Here is a 12,334-nt window from a genome sequence, read left to right on the forward strand (position 1 = left end):
GACTGTGTGTGGCCATGAAGGAAATGGATGCCAAGTGAATGAGAGGCGACGTGCCTATTCGTCACGCTTGCCCGTAGGGTTCTTGCGATTGGATCGCCAGTGCAAATACGACTTTCTTTTGTGCTACGTTCACCCCATCTTCGCCCCGGTGTGGTTTTAGCGCGAAGATTTCTTTCCCACTCCCACCAGCTTTTCTACTGCATGCTCCTGCATTCTTGCACACAGATTGCACACAGATCGATTCCCACAGTGCGTGAGATCCACATAATTGTACTCCATATTCTTCTGTGTAAGCTGACCAGTGTGCTGACAAGGCCCTCTACCCAGAAGCAAAAAAGAGGTTGCCCTGATCATGTAGTTCATCAGAAGGCCTGCGAGACGCCAAGCACAGATCTTCTCTGCTGTTTCGTGCTAGAGCACGCAGGCGGAATATTTCCCTACTTTTTGTCTTGGAGCACATCGCTAACCCTTAATGATGTATTATACATATGTAATTGTTTTACATCATCTCGTCTTCCCTGCCGTACCCTCTCCGGTGGTCAATCTTGTTCAGGCTCTAACCAAACGCTGTGCTCTAACCAAACGGGCGCTAAGCGACCGCGACAGGTGTGGGTCAAAGAGAAAGGGGCAAACATTAGTGCGCCATACTGAGACGACATTTCACTGAGAGATGACTGCGCTGCTTGGTGTCACACGGGAAATGTCTACGTTGGAACACAACGGAAACGTGCTTATATATATATATTTTTTTTTCATGGAACGCCGTTTCGTTGAAGGATGTCTGATCGAGTTTGCGATACTTCTTCATTGTTTTGTTACTCTTAACGTCATAACTAATTTTGGATTAGAATATTTATTCGTGGTTCTTCTTTTATATATAGATCTAAAACATCAGTGGCTGTGTATATGGCTGAACAGAAGGCGAATGTTGGTATTCTCGATACCAGAGATTCTTTCAATGAATAAGAATGGCAGAGAATTTTCATGCCGCCGTGATGCTTTGCTTGGATGTTGTCCTAATGCGTGCAGCAATCCATGACTGGGTGACAACTCCCCCGTAACTATGAACTTAAAAGCTGCAGTGCACTCGGAGGTGGTTAGCGTTGCCGCTTCTGTAAGTGGTTAAAGTGCTATAACAAAAGCAGAAGAGAAACAGAGAAACTACTTTGGCTCCAGTGGATACGACAACGTCATGAGAGCAGCATTCCGGGCAAGTTGGTAATCCATTGCTTAAATGATATTGCGCGACATAAAAACGACACAGACGGACATTGTGTCGTCTTCTTTCACGTCCGTGTCGTTTTTATGTCGCGCAATATCATTTAAGCAACGACAACTTCATATATTTGACGCAACCAAAGAAACATGGCTGTTGGCGATTTCCTGTTTCATATTTGATTGCTCATCATGTGCACAATTGATGCATTTTTTTTGCATATTGTGTTCGACTGTGCATCATTTCCGGGAGGTGGTACGGTAGCGTTTTCATAATGCGAAGCATTCGTTGCGAGCTTCTGGCGTTTTTAGTGTGCCTAAGCAGAGTGTTTCTTCTAGACACAACAGTTTTTCACAAAACAGTTGTGAGCGTGAGACGCCTGTAGTCATGGCATACGAGGTCCACGACGAGGCGGAAATACATTTCAGCAGTTTATGTCGCTCTCAAAAGACTAATTAACAAACATTTGGTAATTATGTCTTGATCTTTAGGTAGCAGGCAGTTTTTTATATGGAAATCTGTAGGGCATCACAATTTATGACATGCAAATTTTTTCAAAATCCAAACAATCGCACGTAATTGGAGATATTCGTAATCGAAGTTGAAGGCCAAATACAGGCAATATCGAGACTGCGAGTCAGACAGCAACGCACTGTAAGTAAATTTGGGACCAAGTTTGAATGAGAGCACGCCACGGAAAATCCCGACCCGACACACAGCGGCATATCCTTGCCAGGCAAAGCGTGCTGTATCAGTATATCATCATCATCATCATCATCATCGTCGTCGTCGTCGTCGTCGTCATCATCATCATCATCAGCCTGGTTATGCCCACTGCAGGGCAAAGGCCTCTCCCATACTTCTCAGTATATCTCCAACTCAGTATCACTATACAGGCGCCGCGATTGGCCGAGACGTTCAGTTTCAGAAATCTTCACGGGGCGTTTCAGTTTCATATATTTACCCTAACGATATATTGAATACTAAAGGTTATTTAAAATGTATATTTATAATAAACAACTCAAGCGCCGGCCAGTTGAGCGGACAGCTCAAGACACCGGAGCAGTTCGTCTTCTTCGTCGGGGCGCCCGCACGCGTGCAACAAAAGCAACACGCAATATGCATCTCATATGCATATTGTATGACATACGCATGCAAATACATGCAGCATGCATGGGCCCCTTTTGGTGCGCGCCCGCGGCGCTTGGTTTCGATATTGCCTGGATTTACCGTGGAAATTCGATGAGAAATATCACGAATCAGGTGCTATATTCAATACCTTTAAAAAACGAGTGTGCCTTAAAACGGGACGGCCTTAAAATTCGGCATTCATACTTCTCCACAGACAAAGGTGTTATGAGGTGTTCTATAATTTATTTTTTCATAGTAGCCTAAGAAGGCGGAACGTATCTGTGCTTCGCCGTAGAGCCGTAATTTACACAAAAATTTCCTTTTCTTTTTAATGCATAACCAATAGCACACTTTTTAACGAGAACAAGATGCCTCGTGCAATGCACCAGACATGCTGTCGGTGAATCGTATAATCCTCATGGCCGGCGTTTGCAGCAAGTTTCAGGGGCAAACGATGTGGCTGCATCAACGTCAGTGTTAACAGCCGTAGCAGGGTGCAGTGTATCCTTTCGTGTAGCAGAACCGTGGTCACGGTTCAATATTCCCTTTGCTCTCAAGGGCTTTTTGTGTCTGACCAACAAAGGAGCATGCGCCCTTAAAGTGCAGCTGATCCATTATAAGGACATCAGTTCTACGAAACCACCTAAACCCTCCCTAGAACCACTGTGTCAGTTTTGTCCCTGTGCTTGGCAAGCTGGGCGCGTATTCTGCGCACTGCAACTTTCTTTTTCTCTCCGTTTTTTTTTTTTTTTTTGTCCTTTCGCGTCCGGCACACAACTCAACCCCTAGCACAACTGTGAAATGTCCTCCAGCCTGTACCATTCCTGAGAAAATCGTTTACGCGCTCGTTTTCGCTTTTGCACTCTGGCAATTTCGACAACCGTGGCGAAACGGATTATTTACTTCATCTTGAATGCCATTAGCTGATAGTGTAGCATAGACGTGGGAAAAAAGGGTCTCCTTTATTGTCCCCGTTTTACAACGCGTTGAACTAGTGTCCTGGCAACGAGCAAAAATGACATGTTCGCCAAACACTCTTAGGTAATAAATTAGATGTGAAAAAAAGCAGACACATTTTTTTTTTTCTTCGCACAACATTGTTTGCCGTAGGCCGGTGCCATATTCTGACTTGTGGCGTCTATCACGGCATTGTTTTATAGCAAATAACTTCTACTAACGTTAGCGCTAGAACTTATATCTCCTATCAGCCGCACATCAAAACATATCTCAAGTCTCTATCAGCCTCACTGCGTAGAAATGTTAACGAAGGTGTCTTTCCAGTAAGCCTTATTCAGTTTATACACAGCATCCAGATTTTCGAGCACCAGAAAAAGTAAATACAAGAATGTGCGCCTGTTGAAGATATACGTGCTATGAAATATGAAATATATCCGGTCAAATACGTTTGTTTTTAAGTAATCTTTCTAAGTAATCTTTTTAAGCAATCTTTTAAGTAAAAGCGCTGCAGTGACCACTTGGTCTCATATGTGCCACTATTTCTTTTTTGGAGGGGGGTGCCTGTCTATTAGTGTCTATGAACGGTAAAATTGCTTTCAGTTCTCGATTGATCACCTAGTTGTCAATTGCGCTGACAATTGTGCCCTGCGCGGCAATCTGCTAGCCGCCTGGTTATCTCCGAAGATAAAACGACCGCCCCGAAAGGCGTCCGTTCCGGGTTCGAATCCCGGACCAGGACAAAGTTATCCTCACCTGCGAAGCGTCCTTTCTGGTTAACCCGCATGGGTTTCCTTTGAAGCTTCACGCTACATTTTTTTCTGTTTCAGGATACTTCTTACACCTTACGGGATTCCGCAGAACTGATTTGCCATAAAGAGTGTCTGATTTGACAGTGACCTTCGCCTCAGGAAATCATGGTTTGACGGCAGTGAAATATTTCTATATCGGCTATAATTGAAACTGGCCGGACACTGGCAATAAATCTGGCCGGACAGGTGACTATTCGTCACCACCCTGTCTCAAAGGAGGTGCCAATAAATCATCATAGAAAAAAGGAAAAAATGTGCTCTTCGCCGCCGCAGCGAGATGTGGTCTGTCCCTGTGAAGCCGTGTGATCTGCTGTAATTGACAAAAATGTCTCACCTTCTTTTCAGAAGAACCGGTGCCTAGCACCACTGTCATTTCGGGGCTGCGCTTAGTGGCCTTGGCACTGCTGATACTTTCAACAAAGGCTCGGCTAACCTTTCTCTATGTAAACTGTTCAGTGCCACTGGCTCGTCGCTTCCGCTTTTGACTCGACCGTCTTGACTGCGGGCCACTGGTTCTTCGAAATTCGTCTCGGTCTCAGATGACCCGCAGACTGCAGTGCTTACTACTTTGCCGGAATAGAACACCGTGAATAATGAGACAGATTGATACAGACAGGGAAGGAATCTTGAGTGATGTTCACCGTCAGCTAGGTTTTTTGTGTTTCCTTCTTCCGATTACTCTTTTTTAGATTTTCGGAATGTAAGGGGCTGCTGAACGATAGATTGAACGGCAATGCTTCATACTTAGGATCGGTATGGATCTTATTCGTTTTTCAAGCAAACGAAAGTTACCTCTAATAAATGAAGAGAGCATTTGATTGGTCTGTTCAGACAACCTGTGGGTGACCACCCGATGTTTGCGTCGGTAGTTACGCAAATTTGACGTCAGGCGATTGGAATAAACATATTGGAATAGTTTTACGTTATAGGGCCCTAATCCAGATAGCTTCGCATACACCGATTCGCACAGTGTGTGGGATCTGCATAATTCCCTTTCTTTTAGCATTCTGCAAACTACGCGCCCACTAAAAGTTGGTTCTATGCTTGCAATGATAAATGTAATTTTATGCGTATAAACACATCGATATAATGGAAAGGAAATTGCTATTAATAGCAGTAAAAGTCTAGCGCAGTCTGCTGACACCTGAACAGCGGACAGCAGTGGAGGAGGAGCAGCGATAAAAAAGAAGGGGCAGAGTATAGTTGAGATACTGGGCAGAGATAGTTGAGTATAGTTGAAAAACAAAACATTTACGACAGAGCGCCAAATTTAAAAAAAAAAAGAACAGCTCGTTTGTCGAGTGACTTCCTGGAGAAAAGTTGTCACTGGCACAGTTAGGCTCGAAGAAGTCGCAGTTGTTTTGTAAGCTATCCCGGACCACATGCACGTGCACAGAAGTTAGAGTCGTGTGCCCCGCTGAAACCACTTTTCTTTCGGCCGCATGTGCTGCGTGACCTGATTCCTATTTCCCTGCGTTCAGAAGCCCCTCAGCAAGCTCATTTCCATTACCTCGACCCTTTTGCTCGCCTTGCAGTGCGCCATAAAGGGCGCTTTTTATATACATGCGTGACGGAAAGCCTTTGCGTGTATAGTCAACTGAAGCACTATTGGGCTTCTGCTTCCCGAAACAGATGTATAGTTAATGTAAGGGTCATGGCTTTTCTTTCTTTTTCTTTTTTTACTAAACTGTTTGTAAACTGTAGGATCATGAACGGTTATTTGGTTGGCGAGCAAATGTTTCTAGGCCATCGGTCGCGTCCAGGTGCAACAGTACCGACACCTGCAATCGCCGAAGCCACGCCGCGTTGACCTGTGCTAGTACATGAGAGAGTGTCTACCTCCACTAATGCGTACTGTTCATTGTTCTGCCTGACTATGGAACAGTTCAAATGTTCACGTTGTGCGGCATACAGTTCCGGCAACGGCGCTGAAGCATGTCTCCTTGCCCCAAACTAACAATTCCTCATGATCAAAAATGCATGAGAAGTAGGAAGGAAGGAAGGTGAGGAGACTATCCACATAAAGGTCGACGTAAGCGGACGCAGCTGGATAGCCTCCTCACTCTCTGTCTTCGGCCTGCTTCCCTTCTCGCGTGGCACACGACGTTGCCTTCTCTGCCTTTCGAAAGACGTCGTGTGCAGGCAGAATGGTTTTTGGCAGTCGTCGGCGTCTCGAAGCATGAGGCCAAAGCACTTGCAATGCTTGCCATCGGTATCCTCGGGCGCCGAAAAAGAGGTGTCATAACTAGCTGACATTTTGGTGGGTACGGCCGACGCACGAAGCGGCAGCACTGCCGTATACGGGAAGTCACGGGATAAAACCGGAATTGCTTCGTCGTGCCTGATAACCTCAAGCCAGCAATGGTGCGGGATTATTTTCTATTTTTCTTTTGATTCACTGTTGGCTTGCGAGCGGCTTTGAGAGAAACTCTAGAAGGATACTATTCATGTCATTTAGTACAGATGAACACGCAAACAATTGCAGCTGCGTTCTTTGCACCTCCTCGTGTACCACTTACCCCAGATATGCGTTCCGGAATTATATTACAGAGAAATCCTCCCCGATTCGTGTGCTCCCACCACCTAAGGCACTTGTCTGATTGATAAAGAATTCGACAAGCGAACACGTCAAGCAAGGAATGCAATAAAAAGAATATTGCTTGCGTGTCACTGTATTCGCGGCAGCTAAAAACAGGAGCAAAAGAAGGCATTACGATTTAACTAATAAGTGTCACTTAATGACAAGATGAATATGCGCACGTGCGCACAAAAAGAAATGTTTATTATATGGGTTAGTTTCAACGTCTGCCGTCTGTCAATTGCGGATGTCCACTTATTTGGCTCTTTACCCAAATTTATTGCAGTCATGGAACTGTAAATCCCAGTAGGGGTATAAATTCTACTAGAATACTAGTAAGGGTGTGCGAAATCTGTATAGCGTATGTAATCAGGGGCTTTTCGATTCGGTTGTCGAATGGAATAATCATTACTCGATTCAATTTGTCATTGCCAGTTTTCGATTGGTCTCAAAAGTTACTATTCGCGTACCCCTACAAAATAGGTGGCATAGTACACGTGGTTCGCCTGTTTTACTGGGATAGAAATCACGTGCACTCTGTCGCGGGTGTACCAACTATAGAGAGCCCGCTCGCATGGTATTGGAGATCGCGTCATTCGAGTGGCACAGCCGCGGTACAGCGGAATGGTAAAGGAAGCGGTAGCACAGAACGTACGCATTAGGAAATGTACGCGCACTCACCCCGGCTAGCACTCATTGCGCAATCGTTATGATCACAATGACCATCGCAAGCACTCACGCATTGCCTTGCCCACAGCCCAAAGATGTTTTCCCAGTTTCGCCGACAGCCGTTTTTCGTCGGTCTCCCGAAGGACAGTTTCTCTATACCTCCCCATGACGCAGGCGCCCAATGGCATATCCTCACACTGGCCTTTGGAATAATATCACACGCTCTATACACGCAGGAGCTGCATTAATAGATTACTTGCAAATTTACTTCTTCCTAAAAGTCATCAGTCTAAATTGCCTAAATTGTGCACGTGTTGTTCGCCTTTTTCACGCTGTCCATGGTATCTCTCTCTTTTTTGTGTGCTGGATTCTGAGGCTTTAGATCATATTGTTACGTGTGGAAAGACACAGAAGATAGAGGCTATTTACGCGCTATTTACAATGGAGCCAGGCTGCCACTCACTCGCGCCAAGGGCATCGACCAACTTCATCGTCGTTCTCGTCTCTTGAGCACCGCTCGATGATATGGTAATAATACGTGCGCTGTTGCGCCTGCAATAGCAGAACGGCTTCGCAAAAAAAAAAAAAAATGGCACGAAACTCTGCTGGATCGGCTGCCATGCACCGCTACACGCAGATTGCAATCCCTACAGTAATTTTCGAGGGTACTATGATGACCCGAATAAGATAGTGGGTAATGTGGGTGTTCGAGCATTATGCGAGAGCGATTATTCCGCGGCTAAATACGCTATATCTTTGTACGAGAAGACCACCTACTGGAAATCAAATGGTTAAAAACTTCCCTGGGCGTCAGAGCACGTGACATTCGGTTTGATGCGCCCGGCTTGGAAGGGTACAGGTCACGCAGCCATCAGCACTTTTCTCTGCAGTTGGCGAAATAAAGGCTCGCTCATTGTTTGCTGTTAATACTATCTTTCAACGGGCGTCGCGAGAAATAAGGCAAGTACAGTACTCTACCAAAGCCATAGCACTTCAGCCCGTGGGGAAAACAAGTTTCCAGATATCGTCGTATGAGCCTGGGAAATAGAAGGACTGGAGTCAATTATGAACAAAATTAGGCACCCATGACATTTTTGGAGTCTTTATCTGCAGTAATCCTGGGCACAATAGCCCAACTTGCTGACTAGCAGGCAAGTAGTCATGATGCGTCGTACAGTGCACTGCCCGTTTTTTATATATTTCCTTCTTTCTTTCTTTTTCTCCCCACAGCCACAATTGAGCGAGCTGCCTTAGGACCACGTTGAAGGCCTGGTTGCAGGCACGTATTCTTGAAGCAGCGTAAGGGCTGGCGTAACGACGAGACTAAGCCAAACATTCAAATCTGGAGAATGAATCCATCCGCGTTTTGCCGGTTTCGTAATGCTTAGTGGCGTTACATCTCAAAAATGGTGAAACTGATGTGAAAAAACTTGATATCTTTTTTGTCCAGATGGCGCCACCAGCAAAAAACTCCTATGCCATTTATTACTTAAAGAAAATCTATTCGCTCAAGCATTGCTTAGTAAATCTAGTAAGTGCTAGTAATTAGAAGACATCGCATGGGTCCACTAATCTGCAAGACTCGTTGTGAATTAGCATGCATATGAAAAAGAATGACAATTTGCACGGAGCGGACGAGCAGAAAAACTTGTTAAATTTATATTCACAGCTCCCTTGTAGATACCTGAATCAGCATATATCAATTTGCTCTTCATAGAATTATAGAGAAGGGCTTGCAGCTTGGTCATTGAAAATTACAAAGTTTCAGCTTGATTAGTCTTGCCTCTACATCGGTGATGCCTGATCAAGTATAGCAATAAATGCCATTACCCCATCAATTATTTACTAGAACACAATACAACTTCGCATAGATAATAAGTGCGCACGTAACCTACAAAAGCACTAAATTTTGTTGTTCTGCGTTCAAAAGGGAAAAATAACTTCATTCATGAACTTTTGTCTCGCCCATACTCATCAGGTCCGATTAAATTTCTAATTTCTTTACACAGAATATCTCTTCATGGTAACCTTGTATAAACTTTCATTTAAATGCACTGCAATCTTCATTTTGTTATGCTGAAAACTTTTACCTGAAACGCATTACGAAGATAGCAAAGTAAGAGCGCCGTTTTTGCGACACACTATGTTGAGCTCTGTCAGGTAACGCTTCAGGCTAGGCGATAATACTAGCGTTCAATAGAAAGCGCACAAAGTCGGGACTAGCTTTCTAATGAAATGAAATTAACTTCCGTCCAATGAGCGCAGAAAGCACAGCGCGTACGCAAATAACTGTGAAGCGCGTGACGCCGGAGTGGGATCGCGACAAAAGTGCAGACGACACCTCGGAGATGGATGCGCATCAAATCGACAATTTAGTGCCCGTCGTGGTAGCTGTGTGAATGTGGTGTTGCTTCAGGTTGCGGTACCGACCGCATCGACTACATTTCGACGTATATCGAACCCAACACTAAAGCTGTCCCTTGCAAACAATTTCTACACTTCACTTCGGCGAAACTGGGTATTTTTAAACAATCAATGTAATTTCGTATAGGTTAATTCCGTACTTCATTATACCGAAGTAGATTTTATTAAAGAAACATATCGTATTCTAAATAAACTAATATGCGTGTAGTCACACTAGCTTGTTGTCTCTATAATAACCTGGGTTATTGTGTACCATGCCGTATAGCAAGTCACGTCATGTTCAAGTGCAAGCCGTTGCCGGCGACCTGAACACATGTGCAATCATCACTCAAGCCGAGTAAATTCAAAAGAACATTTTCTTTATTGTCGGACTGCCGCAGAAACTTTTAAGGCTGTTTCAAAGGCGCTGACCGTAGCCGATGAAACTTCCAGCTGTAGTCGCCGTTCTTCTGCGTCATATGTGGGATCAACCAGTAGAAGATCCTGCACGGAGTAGAAAATGCAGTTCGGTCTTGCACCCTGGCATGTCTTTCCAGCAGAGAGTACGGGTCATGGGGTTGAAACGGCATTGGTATAGGCAGTGGGCCTCCAGATCTCTGAGTTGGACCTTACACCGGCAGCCATGCACACCGAAGGCACAGTACACCAATTTGGTGGAGATACTCGGTGGGCAAGTCGCATCACCCAGAGCAGGATCGGAGAACGAGACCCCATCCTTGGGACAGAGGCCACTGCGGAACATCCTTTGCGCACTGTTGTCCTGGTGCGGTTTGTCGGCGCTGTCGTAGGCGGTATACCAGCACACCCAGCACACGGCGTGGCCGCAGGGAAGCTGCCTGGTCCTGGCAGGAAGAGCACAGCAGATGGCGCAAACGCAAGATGCGGGCAAAGGCTCCAAGAATGAGATGCGTCGCATGTCCAAGAAGGGGCACTCCGTAAATCCTTGCAGAACATACGTAATCGGCGAGGGGTTCGCGTTGCAGGCGTAGGGAATCTTCAAAGTGGGCCAAGGTTCGCATCCGCGTTGGGTGACGTCATGGTGTACAGCAGTTTTCCTTTCCGGGCATTCAGCAGAACGGTTCGGAGATGCTGCTTCAGTCGCCTGGAGGTCTTTACCCTCGAGGACGACGTCGGAAGGCTTCGAAAAAGGCCATCGAAGCGTCCTTCTGCGCGGATTGCCACCGTCTTTGAGAGCTGTTTCTTTCTCCGAAGAATGCGAAGAGCTATTCACCGAGGCTTCACGAGCCACAGTTTCAGAAGTCGGGTGCTCGTGCTCACTTGCTAGGACAACTCTGTCGTCGTTGCGCCTTGACTTTGACCGCACCATGACTGGAATTGTGCTTCAACGTCGACTTGGCTGCGATGGGCTTCAGTCGCTCGCCTCGGCAGGTCAGAAGCTGCTGGCTGTCACCGTCGTGGCTTCGAAGAGATGCGTTACGATTTAGGGCGTCGAAGCGTGCACCGATGAAATTATAGCGCAAACAGTGCAGCTGAACTGGCTTTGAAACCACTGCGGGCTTCAACGGACTCTCGAGAGGGTTGCGCTGTCTTTTATAGCCTCCAAGGTGCTCTCCGCCTCGACTTTCTGAGAAGTAGCAAGAATGAGGAGGAAAGGGGGACGAAGGCAGCGATGGGTTGTCGTTGATTGGCTTTCACAACGTGCAAAGGGTGGTCCAAAAGTGGTCACGTGGTCAAGCGTGTATGTACTGGAGTAACAAAAATAGTGAAAGCGGGATGGGAGAGGGTAACGAGAAAAATCGGGGAACGTCTTGTATGTTCGCAAGAAGGAAAAGCACGTGTGACACATTCTGTAGCCCTCTATTTATAGTTCTCTGTTAATACTCTGATCTCCTCTCAGAATAAAACTGAAATACAGAGTTTTTTTTTTCAATTTTGCCTGAACTGAAAACGCATCACAACACGCACGATATTTGCTGCGGTGGTTGCTCCCATTGTTTTACATAGCACAGCAATTTCGGGTGCTTAAACAACCGCATTGGCGAGTGCCCTTCAGCCCTGATTCCCCAAAAGTGAAAACACTGGGCTACAGCCCTGATGCCACAAATCCCATGCTATTTCCGGAAACATTTTACAGGAAATAATATTGTGAGCGTACGTGTCCGAGTTTCCTGACAGGTTCAGTCTTTAAATGATTGGCTTTATAGCATGATGTTTGCGCGCTAAGTTCATGAGTTGTGTTTCACTTTCTCTTCTTGAGAAAACAATTTCATCAATGAAGATATAAGACAAAAAGAAAGGTTCGGGGTGGTCGCGTTGTCACTAACACGTGCCTTTTTGGCGGTACACACTGCAATGACTTGGTTCGCATTTTTACACGTTGGTACTAGTGTCTCTTTTGTCATTTCATCATTCTACGTTCACGAAGTATAATGTTTACGCCATAATTAGCACGCAAACTTAGGCCTAACGCTTTATTACAGGGTCTCTTCTTTGTGGAATTGTTGTTGACCTCCTTACGTTTCCAACTGCGGCTTATTCACGCTGTCTTATTCTACCATATTGAATTTCGCTAAGTAAATACTAAAGGGG

This window comes from Dermacentor andersoni, chromosome 9, assembly GCF_023375885.2.
Source record: "Dermacentor andersoni chromosome 9, qqDerAnde1_hic_scaffold, whole genome shotgun sequence".
NCBI classification, from domain to species: Eukaryota; Metazoa; Arthropoda; class Arachnida; order Ixodida; family Ixodidae; genus Dermacentor; species Dermacentor andersoni.